This window comes from Phocoena phocoena, chromosome 1, assembly GCF_963924675.1.
Source record: "Phocoena phocoena chromosome 1, mPhoPho1.1, whole genome shotgun sequence".
In the NCBI taxonomy this organism is placed as follows: domain Eukaryota; kingdom Metazoa; phylum Chordata; class Mammalia; order Artiodactyla; family Phocoenidae; genus Phocoena; species Phocoena phocoena.
Window position 1 is genome coordinate 158,236,254 of NC_089219.1, and position 16,940 is coordinate 158,253,193.

The following is a 16,940-nucleotide window of genomic DNA, read 5'->3' on the forward strand; positions in this document are numbered from 1 at the left end:
ACACACAGTATACATAGTATAGTAATCCAATCTATCTGATGAATTTGCAAGACAATCTACATGTTTACCATGTGCCTTAGTCAGTTTGGGCGGCTTTAACAGAATACCATAGGTTGGGTCATCTCTCTCATGTTTAGAGAGAGAGTAATCCCATTCATGCAGGCTCCACCCTCATGACCTAATCACCCCCAAAGGCTCCACCTTCTAATACCATTACATTTGGGGTTAGGATTTCAACATATGAATTTTGGAAGGGAAACAAAGATCCAGTCCATAATACTATATATATGACAAAAGAAAGAAACAAACCTGATCTATATAGATTTCTAAATCAAGCTCACTAGAAAAACAAGTTAGAAATACTTCTTCAATTCTTACTATCTTAGAATATCTCACTTTTATTTTTAGGATTCAAAAATGTTAGCAATTTTCCTAAATTTTATTCAGAACATCTTACTTGGTCAGTTTACCATTACTGTCATATATGTCTTGACCCTGGTCTCTTCCTGAAATGAGAGAGAAGAGCAATCTATGGACTTGACCAGGGAAAAGTTGGGGAACTCCACAGGGATAAAGGGGTTGGGCCCTTTTCCTGGAGTTCAAATCCAAAGTCAAAAGTGCAGAGGACATATAGCAAACCCTACTTTAGTTCAAGCATCAACATGCAAAGGTTGGAACAGAAAGAGAGAGGTAAGCACAGGGTCATATTTCTGGGCAGTGTCAGTTCTAAGGGTCAGAGGGAAATATTCAGATAGTGGGATGGGCAGGTCCAGAACAAAGGAGAAACCTTAGGCAGAAAGGACTGACAGAAGCCAGGTAAGAGAGGTTAGACTCCCTTCCCCACCTCTAAGGCCTGAGGCTCCCACATGGCCACCAGAGGTAGATGCAGAGAGGATGGGCCTGTCTGAGAAAGCTGGCCTAGGGAGCTGCCAGGATGGGCCACAGGGGAGCCCAGAACTTGCTGCTCTCACCCCCCCACACACTCCCTCTGGGGCCTCCAGCACAGGACAGTTACAGACTGTCCATTCTCATCCTACCCTCATGGCACGGAGGAGCTCCTACCTACAGTGCAAAGCAGGGCATCATCTCCTTGGAACCAGCCCTTGGAGCAGCACTCAGTGCTAAGTCTTTTAAATAATATCCCCCATGGCTTCCTTCTTAGCATTCTCGACTACAGAAGTCTCTTCTCATAGTTAAGCTCTGCCAAAAGGGACTCAAGCAATGAGTTATTCTAACTTAAAATGTGGTCCTTAAGAGTGAGCTCGAGTATCCCAGAAAAACCTCTCTTATCTCTCATCATAGCTAATAATTACATTTGCCCCTGCATCTGTACCCGCCCCTGCTTCTCTCTCTGGATTCTAAAGTCCTTCCTGACTTCTCTTCCTTCCCAGTTTTTACTCTGGCCAAATGGCACTCCCATACCCTTTCTACAGGTTATGCAGGATGCTATTTCTGCCCTGTGCCCTCTAGAGCCCCTGTTCTGTACACGAGGCACACTGAGGCGTGTGACAGCCCTATTTAAATGTTCCACAGATCTGCCTTAGTTGCCTGCCACATGCAGATCTGCAGCAGCTTCCTTCTGCTTGCAGGTCACAAGCTTTAAGGAGATGGTTCACACCCATCTCCCTGGACATGGTTTCCCCACTGCTTTTGCCATCCCCTCTCCATGCCTCGAGTCTGTCCCAATCACCAGAATTACCTAATCACTGAGTGAACGCTGGACCACACACCTCCACATCTCTAGCCAGCATGTCATCGCTGAACCAGGCTTTACGTAACAGAGATGGCTGTGATTTGGAGCTGTTGGGTGCATGCTACCTTACCCCTCAGCCAAGGTTTATTTTATATTCCAAAATGACTATAAACCGTCCCAAACTCATTTCTGGCTCTCTCATCCATGGAATCTCAATAGCCGAAAAAAAACATCACCCCGTCATCACCAATTATATCTTTACGGGGGTTCTTATATAATAATCTATGTCTCAAAGTCTTCTTTTTTCCCTTCTAAAAACATTCCTTTCATTGGACTATTTGAAAGTCAGCTAACACAACCATAAATTTACTTAAAATTTTTTTGCCTTTATGGGTAAATAAATACAAGTTGCCCTTCCTTGCCTTCCTTATTTTTAGTCCTCTGACCTTTTATCTTTGCTCCATTAACTCCTCCTGAGCTGTGTTTTACTTCACAACTCTGCTAAGCTGGAAGTGTGAAGAAAGGCCCAGGATGATGTGCTCCCTTGTCAGCCCTTTTTTGTCAGTCCCTTGCCACACTCCTGCTTTCCTGGGTTGCCCATGAACACTCCTGTTTTGTCCTATGTAGTTTTCTTTCCTTTAATCATGTCCCAGTGCCCCCTCGAAAGTCGGAGCCTGTATTGTCGTCTAAGTGACCACATTCCTAAAAGGCAGCAGGAAATGGTGCTATTATTCCCTCTTACAAAATGTTAACACTCACAAACCAAGTAATTCACCAAGTCAAGCAGACACTTCTGCCTCAACTAAAACCCAGACACAGCAGGAAATTATACAAACGATTTTGTCTCTTACTCTGAAGCAGGCACCATTATCTTTATTATCTAATATGCAAACCCTGCTCCGGTCTCTGACTGTGATCTCAGCAGGTGCTCAGTAAATGCTTGTTCACCAGCATCCAGCACTCACAGGCCCAGTGAGGAGGTCTTAGCTACTAACACCACTTCCTCCAGAAGGGGGCGTCCATTGATTTTTTTTTTTTTTTTTCCAGGCACAGAAAAAGAAAAATTTTAGAAGAACTGGATTTCAAACAAGTTCATGAATGAAAACAGCAGTGAAGATATAAGCTATAAGCAATATCCTCGGGAGAAACACATACAGATACAGCAATCCTTCTAAAATTAGAAGGGAAATAGTATTTTCAATATTACTGAGATGTTATTTTTACTTTAGCATATCAACGTAATTTGTTACAGACGTATTAGTGTTCAAGGGAAATTGCTGAATGAATAAATGAGTGAGGGGAAAAAATGAGATGTTAACCAGAAGAGAAGAGGCCTAGAGGATAGAATATGACTAGCACGATTCCCAATCTCTAACGATCATTGGTTTAAAATCAAATACATCTGGGGCTTTAACCTCATCTAGGGTTAAGGCTTGTGACGTTAAGAACACTTATTTACAACAACATTATTTTGATTATTTATTCAATTAGAAACTAGAAGGTCTTCCCTGGTGGCGCAGTGGTTGAGAGTCCGCCTGCTGATGCAGGGGACACGGGTTCGTGCCCTGGTCCGGGAAGATCCCACATGCCGTGGAGCAGCTGGACCCATGAGCCATGGCTGTTGAGCCTGTGCGTCCGGAGCCTGTGCTCCGCAACAGGAGAGGCCACAACAGTGAGAGGCCCACATACAGCAAAAAAAAATTAGAAACTACAAAAGTACCACATACATTATTTTTAATCAGGCCCCTATGGTTACTTAATGTATTATTATAAACTATAGATGAAATATTAGTAGGAGGTCCTAAGCTTCCACATTTTGTCATGTTTTATGATTAATTATATAATCTTAATACCCCCCATTAATTTTTTTTTTTTTTTTTTTTTTTTTTTTGAGGTACGCAGGCCTCTCACTGCTGTGGCCTCTCCCATTGCAGAGCACAGGCTCCAGACGCGCAGGCTCAGCGGCCATGGCTCATGGGCCCAGCCGCTCCGCGGCATGTGGGATCTTCCCAGACCAGGGCACGAACCCGTGTCCCCTGCATCGGCAGGCAGACTCTCAACCACTGTGCCACCAAGGAAGCCCTCCCCCATTAATTTTTGACACATTGGTATAATGTAAACTAAAGAAATTATTTTCAGTATTTACATTTGAATATTACATTTTGTTTTTGCAATTATCATTGAAGGGAAAGCAGTTCTTTCTTTAATATCTCTGTTGTATAGTCAAGGGATACTTTGCAAACTACAATAATAACTCAAAACACTGGATTACATTCCAACTAAAAAATTTTTGCAATGGGCAAAAAAAGTCAGAGAACTAAAATAAGCTTAATTCTCCTTTAAATTGCAAAAGGGAGATAAAGCCAGGAAAAAAAAAAAAAACAAGAACCTGTCTTGCTTGAATTTTTCCTCTCCTAGGACGGAAGGCAGCTTTGAAGAAAATAATACTCCATACAATTAGTCTTGAAAAAGGCAGTTCAACTTCAGTAGGCATAGACTGACACCCTTTTCAATAATTTTTTTAAATGGAGTTCTTTGCTATTTAATGTCATACAAGGTAAGGATTTAATAGCTTCCACTGCAGCCTTACCAAACATCACTCAATTACGTTCCTATTGGCAGTTTTTAAGAAGCATTTCTGGATATCACTTTCTTTCATTTCATCAGACTTTGAGAGATTGTTTCTATAAGACGACTAAGTGAAATGACAGTTTAAAAATTACCAATATCGTCATTTACAATTCTTTTTCATTTTTTCCCCATATATACAACACATACATCAAAATAATTTATAAAAGTGGTGTTTTTAGGGATACCTAAAGAATCACAGAATGCTAGAACAGCCATTAAAAGACTGTGGCATAGATTTCTAAGTATCCTCCAATATCTGTTGTCTCAGAGAACCCCTAAATGTTAGCTGGTCAAATGGCTGCCCAGAATAAGGCTTACCTGTGTCAGCTTCCCTTGCAGCTAGGAATGACATGTGGAAATGTGCAGCATATGGAAATGTGATGGTGCAACTTCTATGTTATGTCCTTAAAGGGGAGGGGAGGATGCCCCTTCTCCCCACTCCTCCATCCCAAGACTGGGAAAGTGGGTGGGAAGGTAGGTGCTCCCCCTTAGACTCTGAGAAGGAGGGGAATCAGGGCAGAAAACTGGGAGGGGACTGGGTCCCAGGGGGCTGTAGAGCCTTCACACAAGCTGAAGAGCTGCCTACGACTGGACTTTCATGTAAGAGGAAAATGAAGTTCTATGTTTTTAACGACAATTTTGGGAACTCTGTTTCATGCACCCAAAACTATATCTAATGCATAAAGGAATCACAGATGAGGAAACTGAGCTGGGACTAAAACCCAGACCTACCAATTCCACAAAATCCAGGGTTTTTTCATTTCTGTCAGTCTTACCTAATGCTGTCCCCATATTTTTAAAAACTATTAATAATATCTTAATATTTTATTAAAGTCCAGTTGGACCTCATTCTTTCTTGCTTATACTCTTGCTAATAAAGGAGAAAATGACCTTTCAGACACAAAGCACCTACCTAAAAAGACCTTTCTCTTCCTCTAAATTGTCTTCATTTATGGGTCACATCCTCTGTGTGGGGATATGGGAGACAAGCGGATGGAAAGTGAGAGGCAATAAAATGGAGACTCTTCTGGGTTTGAATACCAGTTCTCCACAGTCTAGCTGTTTACCTTCTCTAAGCCTCTGGTTCTAGTCATGAAAAACAGCTCCATTGTTCCTTCATACCATTGCTATAGAAATTAATTAAAATAACATATTAGAGAATGGACTTGAGGACAAGGGGAGGGGGAAGGGTAAGCTGGGACGAAGTGAGAGAGTGACATGGACATATATACACTACCAAATGTAAATAGATAGCTAGTGGGAAGCAGCCTCATAGCACAGGGAGATCAGCTTGGTGCTTTGTGACCACCTGGATGGGTGGGACAGGGAGGGTGGGAGGGAGACGCAAGAGGGAGGGCATATGGGGATATATGTATATATACAGCTGATTCATTTTGTTAGACAGCAGAAACTAACACACCATTGTAAAGCAATTATACTCCAATAAAGAAGTTAAAAAAATTAAAAATAACATATTTAAGGCACCTAGCATTATACCTGGCACATAAGAGGCGCTCAACAAATGTAATTCTCTGCTTTCTTTCATGTCTTTATGTACTTATTTATTCATTCAATAATTATTTATAAAGTACCCACATACCATGTGCCAGACACTATGCCAGGTACTGGGACAGGAAGAGGATTCCTGCCCTCATGGTAGATAGCAAAGGAATATAACAGGGGCAGAGGGAAAGCAGTCTGAAAATAGGTTTTTAAATTTTTCTTAATGCCTTCTTATGAGACAATGCATGTTGACTATAGAGCTTTTAGGAAAAACAGAAAAACAAAAGAATGAAAATTATTCATAATCCCACTACTCAGAAAAAAATCACTGTTAATATTTCATACTACGTCATCCCTATCTTTCATTCTATCTATGTGGTTTATAGTCCTCTTTTATAAACATGCAGGTTATACAACATGAATTGCAAATAGTTTTCTTAACTTCTTTTCTCACTTGAAATTCATGAAAAAATTTGAATGTCATTACTATTTCAATTGTTGTATGTAATTCCCTCATCTGGATGTACCAAAATTCATTCAACAGTCTCTATTTCGGGATAGTTAAGGGTTTTGTGGGGTTTTTTAAACAGCTTTCTTGAGGTATTATTGATATACAAAAAACTGCACGTATTACAAACACCTGTGATGCCATCACCACAATCAAGGTAACAGACATATCCAACACCTCCCTCAAAGTTTCCTTGGGCCCTTTTGTTGTTGTTTTTTCTACTAAAATTAACACTGCTAAAATGACACCTTAGAGAGGCTTTCCGTGATGCCTCTAATTAAAACAGCCCTCACTCTCCACAACTGTTCCCTGTTTACTTTTAATACACTTATAATTTTTAAAGTAATATATATGTGGACGGATTTATCCCCTATTCCCACACCAGAAGTGAAGCCCAATACAACCACAACTGTGTCCTCTTCATTGGAGGACTTTCAAGGCCAAGAACTCGGTCTGGCATAGGGTAGATGGCTGTGATATTGTGCCTTATAATAAGAAATACAGTTGTCCCTTGGTATCCAAGGGGGATTGGTTCCAGGACCACCACCAACAACAACACACCCCTCTAGCCCCAAAGATACCAGAATCCATAGATGCTCAAGTTTCTTACATAAAGTGACTTGATATTTGCATATAACCTATGCACATCTTCCCATATACTTTAAATCATCTCTAGATTATTTATAAAATCTAATACAACATAAATGCTGTGTAAATAGTTGCCAGGACGAGGCAACTATTCACGCTTTGGTTCTTAGAACTTTTCGGAATTTTTCAAAATATATTTTCCATCTGAGGTTGGTTGACTGCAGACTTGGAACCAGTGGATACAGAGGGCTGAGTGTATATATTTGATCTCATCCCCAGTCCTGGGACAGAGCTCCTAAAACCTTTGGAATTTCCTGTGATGAAAGTAGTAAAGGTGTCTTTTGCTATGTTAATGAGGTTACTTTTGGAAATCAACTAAGGGTGGTAGCTGGTTGCCAGAGGAGTCAACCTTGTGATTAGAAGGCTGGAACTTTCAGTCTTACCACCACCCCCCACCTCTGGGGAGGGGAGGGGCTGAAGGCTGAATCAATCACCAATGGTTAATGATTTAATCAATCAAGCCTATGTAATGAAGCCTCCATATAAACCCCAAAAGACAGGGTCTGGAGAGCTTCCAGGTTGGTGGTGATTTGGGGAGAGTGGCGTGCCCAGTGAGCATGGAAACTCCGAGTCCTTTCCCCATACCTTGCCCTCTGTGTCTCCTCCATCTGGCTGTTCCTGACTTGTATCCTTTTATAATAAACCAGTGATCTAGTAAGTAAAAAGTTTCCTTGAGTTGTGAGAGGCTCGAGTAAATTAATCAAACCCCAAGGAGGGTGAGAACCTCTTTATAGCAGCCAGTGGGTCAGAAGCAGACTTCTGGCATCTGAAATGAAAGGGACAGTCTTGTGCAACTGAGCCCTTAACCTGTAGGATCTGACATTATCTCTAGGTAGATGGTGTTATGATTGAGTTGAATTGTAGGACACCCAGCCAGTGGATGTCGGAGATTGCTTAGCGAGGAAAGAACCAACACATCAAATTGGTGTCAGAACCATAATGTCAATAAGTATCTGTTGACTAAATGACTGAAAGAATGAATGTTGTGACAAACATCCTAAAAGAAAATTTTCATGCATATATAACAGTTTCCTTAAAATAAATTTATTAAAGAAAAAATTCTGGGTGAAAGCATATTAACAGTGTTAATTCTTTTGATGTTGCCAAATTATTAGACAAAAGTTTTTACAACTTACTGTCCCCACAAAGTTAAAAGTTTTACTATTCTTTTGACTTGTATCTATTTGATTGTTAGTGAAATGAGCCATTTTCATGTGTTTACTGCACAGTAATATCTGAGAGAAGTCAATTAAGGGAAAAGTTTGGACATACTTGCTTCTTTGCTCAGGCTCTAATACGAGTAGGTTCCATGGAGAAACAAAAATTAGCAAGAAGAAGAAGAATTGCAGCAAAGGGCTTAACTATGTAGATTTGATGTTATAAAGAATTTGGAAAGAAGATCTACTAATAAAGAGTTACACTAATAATGTACCTGAGGCTCTATCTATCTATACCTACATCTTTATAGTTATCTATATTTATCTATGCTTCTATACCTACATCTATATCTGTATCATTGTATCTTTGGCCTTTTCTTTCTGCCCTTTTTCTCTTTTTTTCAAGATTTTCTCCTTTTCTTTATATTTTGGTCTGTTTGCTTTTGCGGGGGGTGGTTTATTTGTTTTAGTGAAATGGAAGTAGCAGTAAGATGGGCTACACAGGGGATGAACTATGAAGATTTATGACCTCTTTTTAAGTAAATGTTCCAGTTATCTATAGCTATGCAATAAAATACCCTAAACTCACAGGCATAAAGTAACAACCATTTTATTATGATCATGGATTCTGTGGGTCAGGAATTTGGGCAGGGCGCAGCAGGAATCTCTCCTTAAGTATATTTATCACCTCAACTTGGGAAGACTTGGATGGCTGGGGGTGACTTGAATGGCTAAACAGGAGAATCATCTAGATGTCTTTTCACTCACATGTCCGGAACCTTGGCTGGAATGACCAAAGCCTGGGCTCACCTGGGACAGGCAGCTGGAGCTCTTACATGTGTCTGGGCTTCTTTACAGCATGCCAAGGCAGTCATACTTCTTAGACTGTGGCTCTGAGCTTCAAGAATGATGTTCCAGAAGCTGTATGGCCTTTGACTATCAAGCCTTAGAAGTCACACAGTGTAGCTTTTGCCATAGTATATTGGCCAAAGCAGTCACAAGGCTACCCAGGTTTAAGGGATGGGGACAAAAATTTGTGGCCATGTATTAAAACCAGCGTATTAAAAAACAAAACTCATCCTTTGGGGCACTTCTATGTGCAAAACCAGTTTTTAGAAAATGCAGAGTTTATTTGGTCAACGAGTTAAACATTCATTTCTCATAATCTAGTCTAACATTGTGCTAATAAGCACAGTATCCATAGGCAAGTATAAAATACTATCTCTGTCATCAAGAAACTTATGCTATACCCTGGTTACAGAAAAATACCTGAAACAATGGGAGCGAAAGTGATCAAAGATGCAATAGAAATTTCATAAAAGCAAAAAAGTTCTGAGGGTTGGTGCAGGCAGAGACTAAGGCACTATAGTAGGGCTTAGTCATATGTGTGGGATTTGGAATCTAACTCCTGCAGTGAGCAGATCAGGAGAAGGAGGTAGAAAAGCATGAGCAAAGGTTGACAGCCCAGGAGTCTTGGACATCTAAAGCTGAGATAGTAGACTAGGATGTCATCAGTAATAAGGTAGGTCAGGTGGAGGATAAACTATTAAGGGTCCATGAGCTGGACTCCATTCAAGAGATGGTTACTGTGGAATCTTTTAACTGGCAAGACATCTGGAAGATTAGGGACAGTTACTTGGGGCCACATTCACATACCACCTATAGTGTTGCTATTTTATACTTTTATTTAAGTCAACTCGCTTTTTTAACTGAAATATATTTATGTAAAAAGGAAAAGAAATTTTTTATCAGTACCGTAAATGGAAGATGAATATGGCTATGGGTGTGTGTGTGTGTGTGTGTGTGTGTGTGTGTGTGTCTGCCTGCCTCTCTTTCTCCCTGTCTTACTATAAAATGACTTTACTAGTAGACAGTTGTTTAAGATTCATTAGCACTGAACTGAGATTTTCCTTCACTAAATCAGCCAAATTACAAGAGGATTTAAGAAAGAATCACTTACTTACCAAGGGATTCAAAATTATACCGTACCATGTCTGAACCTCCTAAATTCCCTCACTCACCACCAGCTTGCTCAGACATCTCAAACCAGAGGGCAAAGCAGTCGGACTGGATTATCTCTGAGTATACTACACACTTCTCCTCTGTACCATATTAGGCATAATAACAACTCATATTATTTTAATGTGTTATTATTATTATTACTATTATTATAAACCCCACAGGTTTTCATAAGACCTTCATCCTCCTCCCTCCTTAGTTTGCCATATTTATAGTTCTGTCTACTTTAGGGCAGACATCTATCTCTGTTTCATTGACACAAACACTGTAAATTCTTCTTTATCAATGTTAATAAAGAAAAAGAATTAAAACCAAACCCATTTGCATATGCCATGGGACCAAGTACTTCTTGATGGAACTCAAAGATATGTAAGGTGGCAGAATAAAGGAAAAATCCAGAAAGAACTTCTTTTGAGCTTTGGAATGTATAATATGGTGAGGGGAAAAGAAGTAAAAAAGATTTACTTTCCTAATTCTTGTTTGTTAATTTAAAATTAAGATATATTAACTTTGAAAATATCAAACAAAAGAGGGGAGGATAGAAACCTGGAAGTAGTCTAAGATACTAAGACACAGGTTACTTGCCAATCTCATCTACTCTCATGATTTTAGCTACCACCAGTTACTAATGACTCCTAAGTCTATCTCTGCTACCCAGACGTCTCCCCGAGTTTCAGACAAACATCTAACTCTCCACTAGATAACTCCAGCTTCACAAGACCCTCAAATTTAACATATTCAAAACATAACATTATCTTTCCCCTCAAGCTCTGTGTTTGTCCCTGGGCTTACAAAGTTGGTGGCCACCATCTAGGAAGTTACCTAACAGAGGAAACTGAGCAATCCAGGGCTAGTTCTCTTGAGTACTCCCCAAATCTGATCAATAACCAAGCACATATATTGCCCCTTTCAAGGATTTCACGTAAAACGTTTTAAATAGAGTCTGTTTATGCAGAACAGTAACAGAATAGAATTCTATAACCAAATATCTATTCTGATTACCATTAACAAGACTGTTAATTTTCAAATACTTAGAGGACAACAAAACAACACTGCTAAATATAAGTCAGTCCTTCTTGGACTTCTTAATTATTTCAGTCAAGTCTCAAGAAAATTAAAAATGACTCATTGAATCATATATAACTGTATGTTTGTGGGTACGTGCATGTGTGTGAGCATGTGTATCTCCCGACTTATGCAAATTTAAAATGGAGATGTAGGATAAAGGGCTGTGTGACAGGTCTAACTGCCCACCCAATAACCACTCCCCTCTCTTCCTCCATCTTATTGAGAAAGAGGCCCCCACTTTTGATCAGTTGTAGAGCAGGCAAGTGCTTCAGGGAAACCCAGATCACTCAGCCTTAGGATGGGAAGCTTTCCATTTCCCCTGCCAGTGACTGGTTTAGGAGAAGCCCCAGGCCAACAACACATGATGGTAAGCTCAATGGGGAAAGAACTTTTGAGAAATATTTCACTGCTCTTGAAAAGGGACATAGAGACATTGCTCTCTTCTGACCTTTGAATATTTTTTATGAGGATATGATTCCTGAAACTGTTGATGGCATTTTATAACCTGAGACAGAAGTCAGACATTGGGGATTCAGAGCAAAAATGGTGAAAAGAGCCCAGGGACCTTGACCATGTTGTTGGGCTGCTGAATTATTCAGCCCTTCAAATTGTTTATGTGAGATAATAAACTTCCTTACTATTTAAGACATTCTGACTTATGTATTCTCTTCTCTTACTTAAGGTTGAACTCATCATAAGTGATACAGACTAAATAAGCGTGTGTTTTCTAGTTTTGTGTTTTGTTTCCCTTTTTTTAAATATTACATGCTTGCCATTTCTTCTCTCACAAAAGAAAACTACACAAGGTAATTTTATGTAGGCCTTTCTGATGTAGGGTAAACAGAGGTTAAACAAATCAATGTGGGAAGAGGAGGAAGGTCTAATTGCCTTAAAGAAGAAATTCAAACCAACTGTAGTCTAGAGTGCCTCTCAAAATGTATTGTTATAGTTACTCCAGTCTTTAAAAAAGTTCTGTCAAAAGCAGCCAGTTGATTTGTCTTCAACATAGCTATTTTGAACCAGCAATTCCACTACTGGGCATCTACCCAGAGAAAACCATAATTCAAAAAGACACATGCACCCCATGTTCAATGCTACAATAGCCAGGACATGGAAACAAATTGAATGTCCATCAACAGAGGAATGGATAAAGAAGATGTGGCACACATATACAATGGAATATTACTCAGCCATAAAAAGGAATGAAACTGTGTCATTTGTAGAGATGCAGATGGACCTAAAGATTGTCATACAGAGTGAAGTAAGTCAGAAAGAGAAAAACAAATATCGTATGTTAATGCATATATATGAAATCTGAAAAAACTGGTATAGATGATCTTATTTACAAAGCAGAAATAGAGACACAGACGTAAATAAAAAACATGAATACCAAGGGGGATGGGGGCGGGTGAATCAGGAGAATGGAATTGACATATATACACTACTATGTATAAAACGGATAACGAATGAGAACAGGTCACTCTACTCAATGCTCTGTGGTGACCTAAATGGGAAGGAAATCCAAAGAAGAGGGGATATATGTATACATATAGCTGATTCACTTTGAAACAGTAGAAACTAACACAACACAGTAAAGCAACGATACTCCAATAAAAATTTTTTAACAATTGTTTTTTAAGTGGGCAAATATGGGGGTCAACTAGTATCATTCAAGAGCCTGTTAAACTCCAACAAGCATGAGAAACCAACCTGTAGTTTTCTGCAAGCCATAGGGTCCACTTCGGATTCATCATTCTAGAGGAGAGCAAGAAAGTTCTTCAATTCATTTTCAAACTAGACAAACTAAATCTGTAACTGCAGGGCAATTATCAGCATGGTGTTCTTTTGCAATTACTGTCTCCATCTATAAAAGTACTTCTTATACTGTAACATCTAAAAATAAATTCTAAATTCTCACCCAAAACAAGGTTATAGCTTAATTTTACTTTTTAGCATATGTTTATTGACCTCCACTTTAGAAATTTCTCTCTCTAAAAAGGCCATTTGAATACTTGGGGAAAACATATTTTTCCCTAGGTGAAACATGAGTTTCCTTATGTTTCAATTTTTCATATAGGCTTTTTTAAAACTCATTTTTCTAATTATTATAAATTTTTAAAATTTTCTTACAAATCATAATTCTGCTGAAATGCAGTGATGTATATGACTTAAAATTTGGAGAATTAACATTTCATATGAAATTAAACTGATATTTTGATGCTTCTCCCCATTAAGAAAAACTACTGTCAATAGTCAATACTTTTCATTCTGTACTGAGGAGGAAAGAACAATGGGGAAATGGGTTTATTTGTAACAAGAAGATTTAATTAGTCATCAGAGGAGCTTTCTGAATTAAGATGCACTTCTATGGGAAGCTGTGAAGGGCACATTTTCTTCATACACTTATGATTGTATTGTGTTCTGCAGACATCATGGAAAGGTTCCGGGGCGTTATCTCTTTGGATCCTATGGTTCCATGTAATGGACAAGAGAAAGAGTTACCAACTAACTGAGCTGTGAATTTAAAATGGCATCATCTGAAAAAATAAATAAATAAAATAAAAGGGCATCATCTGACCTCAAGATGAAAGTTAAGGTGATACGTGAAGGTATTTTCTTATGGTTATACAACCCAATCACTTCCACACCCACACGCCAACCAATCTGCTGAGAAATCATTACCTTTCTCAGACTTCTGCTACCAGTACACTAAACAGAATGATGGCATAATAAAAGCAGTACAAATGGAAGTGTAAGAGTTAAAAATGAAAAGTAGTAAAGAGACTTTAAAAAAAAAATGGAAAACAAACATATAGCACTTGCTTGAGACAGTATAAAAGTTCCCATTTTTCCTCAAGAACTCATGAGAGATGTTGTTACCATTCATATTAAAATAATAAAGTTCTGGAGCACTAGAATCAACTGGTAAACAGCAAATATGGTGCAAGCATTTACATATAGAATTTTAATGCTGGGAACAACCTCCAGTGGTTTGAAGCTTTTCTTTGGTAAGTTAATAATCCTGTAACTTCTCACTGTATACAGATATTAAATCTAAATTAAATGCTATCTGTTCTCTCTTTGGAGAGCCCTGGGTGTAAGAACAATTTGACTGGGAAATCTCACTTTACTGAGGCATTCACGTTTGTTGCCCAATGAAGATTTAACTTTAAGGAAGAAAATAAAATTCTCAGACAGTGGCCTGAGGGAGCTTTAGGACTGAGCTCAGGCAGACTGTACAATTTGTACATACTAGGGAAGGGCCAAGGGCTGGAGCAGAAGGACCAATGAGCTTCCCAGGAAGTAATTCATCCAAAAATGAAGAATAAGAAATCAGGATATACCCTGGGCACTGGAGAAAAGGGGCAATTGTGAGAAAGACACACTTTCTGTCCCTCAGCTCTACTTTAAGGCTTCGTCTCCATGAAGTAATAGGGTCCTAGGGAGAGAAGGGGGCAGTAAGAGTAAAGTGGATGTTTCCACAGAACATCTCAAAGGCACTGGAAGCATAAAGCAGCACTACTTTGAAACAAGGGCTCAGTGTGGAGCACAATACTGAGATGGAGAGAGCCTTTGCCACTTACCAGAGTAGCTTTAGTGAAATGACATAAGTCAGCTTCCAGGAAGTTGGTATATTAAGTCAGGCAATGCCAGGCTCAAGGCAGCACCAGCTTCAGTATTTAGAAGTATCTTTGAGAAGAGCAGAGCAGCATCACAGTACAAAGATCACCTCAATGGGGGCTGCACCAGGGGTGAGCGGTGAATCCAGTGGCTTTGCGGGCAGCATAAAATAGTAGTACCCTTGGCAAGGGCACCATCTCCCAGATAGAAAAGTCTGCCTCTGGAGTTCATTATCTCTCCTCAGACAGTCAAGCTACTTAGAAGAGTGAGCTTTTAGCAAAGCTAATGTCTAAAATTCTTTTTATCCCTGATTACCACATTCTTAAAACTCAAAATTTCGCTTCTGATTAAGAAAAGCTGTAAGAACAGCAAGACATTGGCATTTAGGGATTTAATATATTTGGTCTAAATTTTTCACAAGCAACCCTGAAATTCAATTTTTTGTGGTAATTTATAAACTTTTGAGACACAACTCTTAAATGTGGGTGTTTTGTAGAAGGCCAGTTAGCCATCCAGCCTCTACATTTCAACACAACTTTGCTGTAACTCCCAGCTCTTTTTAGGGAGGTGCTGTACTAGAAATACCCTTCCTTGTTAGAATGATAGTCCTTTCACTATAGAGATGGTGACAGTGAATAAAATGTTAAATTATCCATGTGATTGTCCCTACCTTGTTGATACCTACCCCAAGTTATAGAAATAAATGTTAATGCAACAATAAATCCATTCACCTAATAACTTCCTCAGATTGGACAACTACTTGGAATTGTATCTGGCAAAGATCATATTAATAAGTCTCTTCCTCTTTGAAACAAGTCCACTGGCTGAAACAAGAGAGTTCTAAATGTAACTAGAAACCTACTCTGCTCATACCAAAAGGGAAATGTCTTTCGGGATTAATAAAACAACCAACCACCCAACAGTGTTATCCTAAAGCCCGTTTATCTTCTCATGTGTTAGTGCAGAAACACGGAAGCAAGAGATCCAGAATAAGTGCTAGATTATATACTGGTCTACTTATTGTAGTGGGAATTAAATTTCATGAATGAATATAAGGAGTCATTATTCTCTCTCCATAAAAGTCACTTAACTTTCCTTTTTAGTAATCTTATCAATGAAGAATTTTTTAATCCATTTCCTTTAACTGTTGACCAGCAATTCTATTCAAATATTTTGTTACCAACAGTAGGTTTCTAAGCAAAGGAAATATAGGTTCATTCTCACAAACCTTTTATTATGTGAACAAATGAAAATAACCAAATGTATCATTTGAAGCTCCCAATCAGAAGCACTGAGACCCTTTAAAAACTGCCACTTTGGCAAGATTTTCACATGCTCTGTGCCTTCAAGAAGCATCTGTGGGCTTCCCTGGTGGCGCAGTGGTTGAGAGTCCACCTGCCGATGCAGGGGACACGGGTTCGTGCCCCGGTCCGGGAAGAACCCACATGCCGTGGAACGGCTAGGCCCGTGAGCCATGGCCGCTGAGCCTGAGCGTCCGGAGCCTGTGCTCCACAACGGGAGAGGCCACAACAGTGAGAGGCCCGTGTACCACAAAAAAAAAAAAAAAAGAAGTATCTGTCATTTTTTAAAAAAGGAAAGAGATAAGAGACTAAATTAAGGTGAATACGTTTTCCAGCCCCAGTAGTTTATTTCAATCTGCAAACTTTTCTGCCTTACTAACCCCTCGACACATGATATTCTACCCAGACCTACCAACTTTCTTCCCTTGAACTGAATGCCAATTCTGTGACAGTTTTTCTAAACCCAATATAAAATTAGGTAAAGTGAAGTATCTAAGTAGAAAAAGTTACCCTAATATAATAAGACAACTATATATAAGTCATAGCGAGCAAGGGCTTGCCTCTTTTGAATGCCTGCCTGAACACTGCTCATTGTTGACGCTCCATCAGTATTAATGCCAATTCATTTGCATCTGCTCCACATGGCCCCTGAGCAACTACTTTTCTTTCTTCCTCCTTTACACTCACAAGATATACGGTCTCCCTATTGATCTGTGTTTTTGTTAAAGAAAATGGGCAAAGGGATGGTAAAGCACTTCTTTCACAAGCCACTTTCAGCAAATCCCTAGGTA

At 39.3% G+C, this 16,940-nt stretch overlaps 1 protein-coding gene across 1 annotated transcript in view; it reads right to left on the reverse strand.

Annotated features, from left to right (window-relative positions):
* Nucleotides 1-16,940, reverse strand: part of PLD5 (phospholipase D family member 5) — a 492,035-nt gene that overhangs the window by 459,002 nt on the left and 16,093 nt on the right. The gene's annotated exons all lie outside the window — the stretch shown is intronic.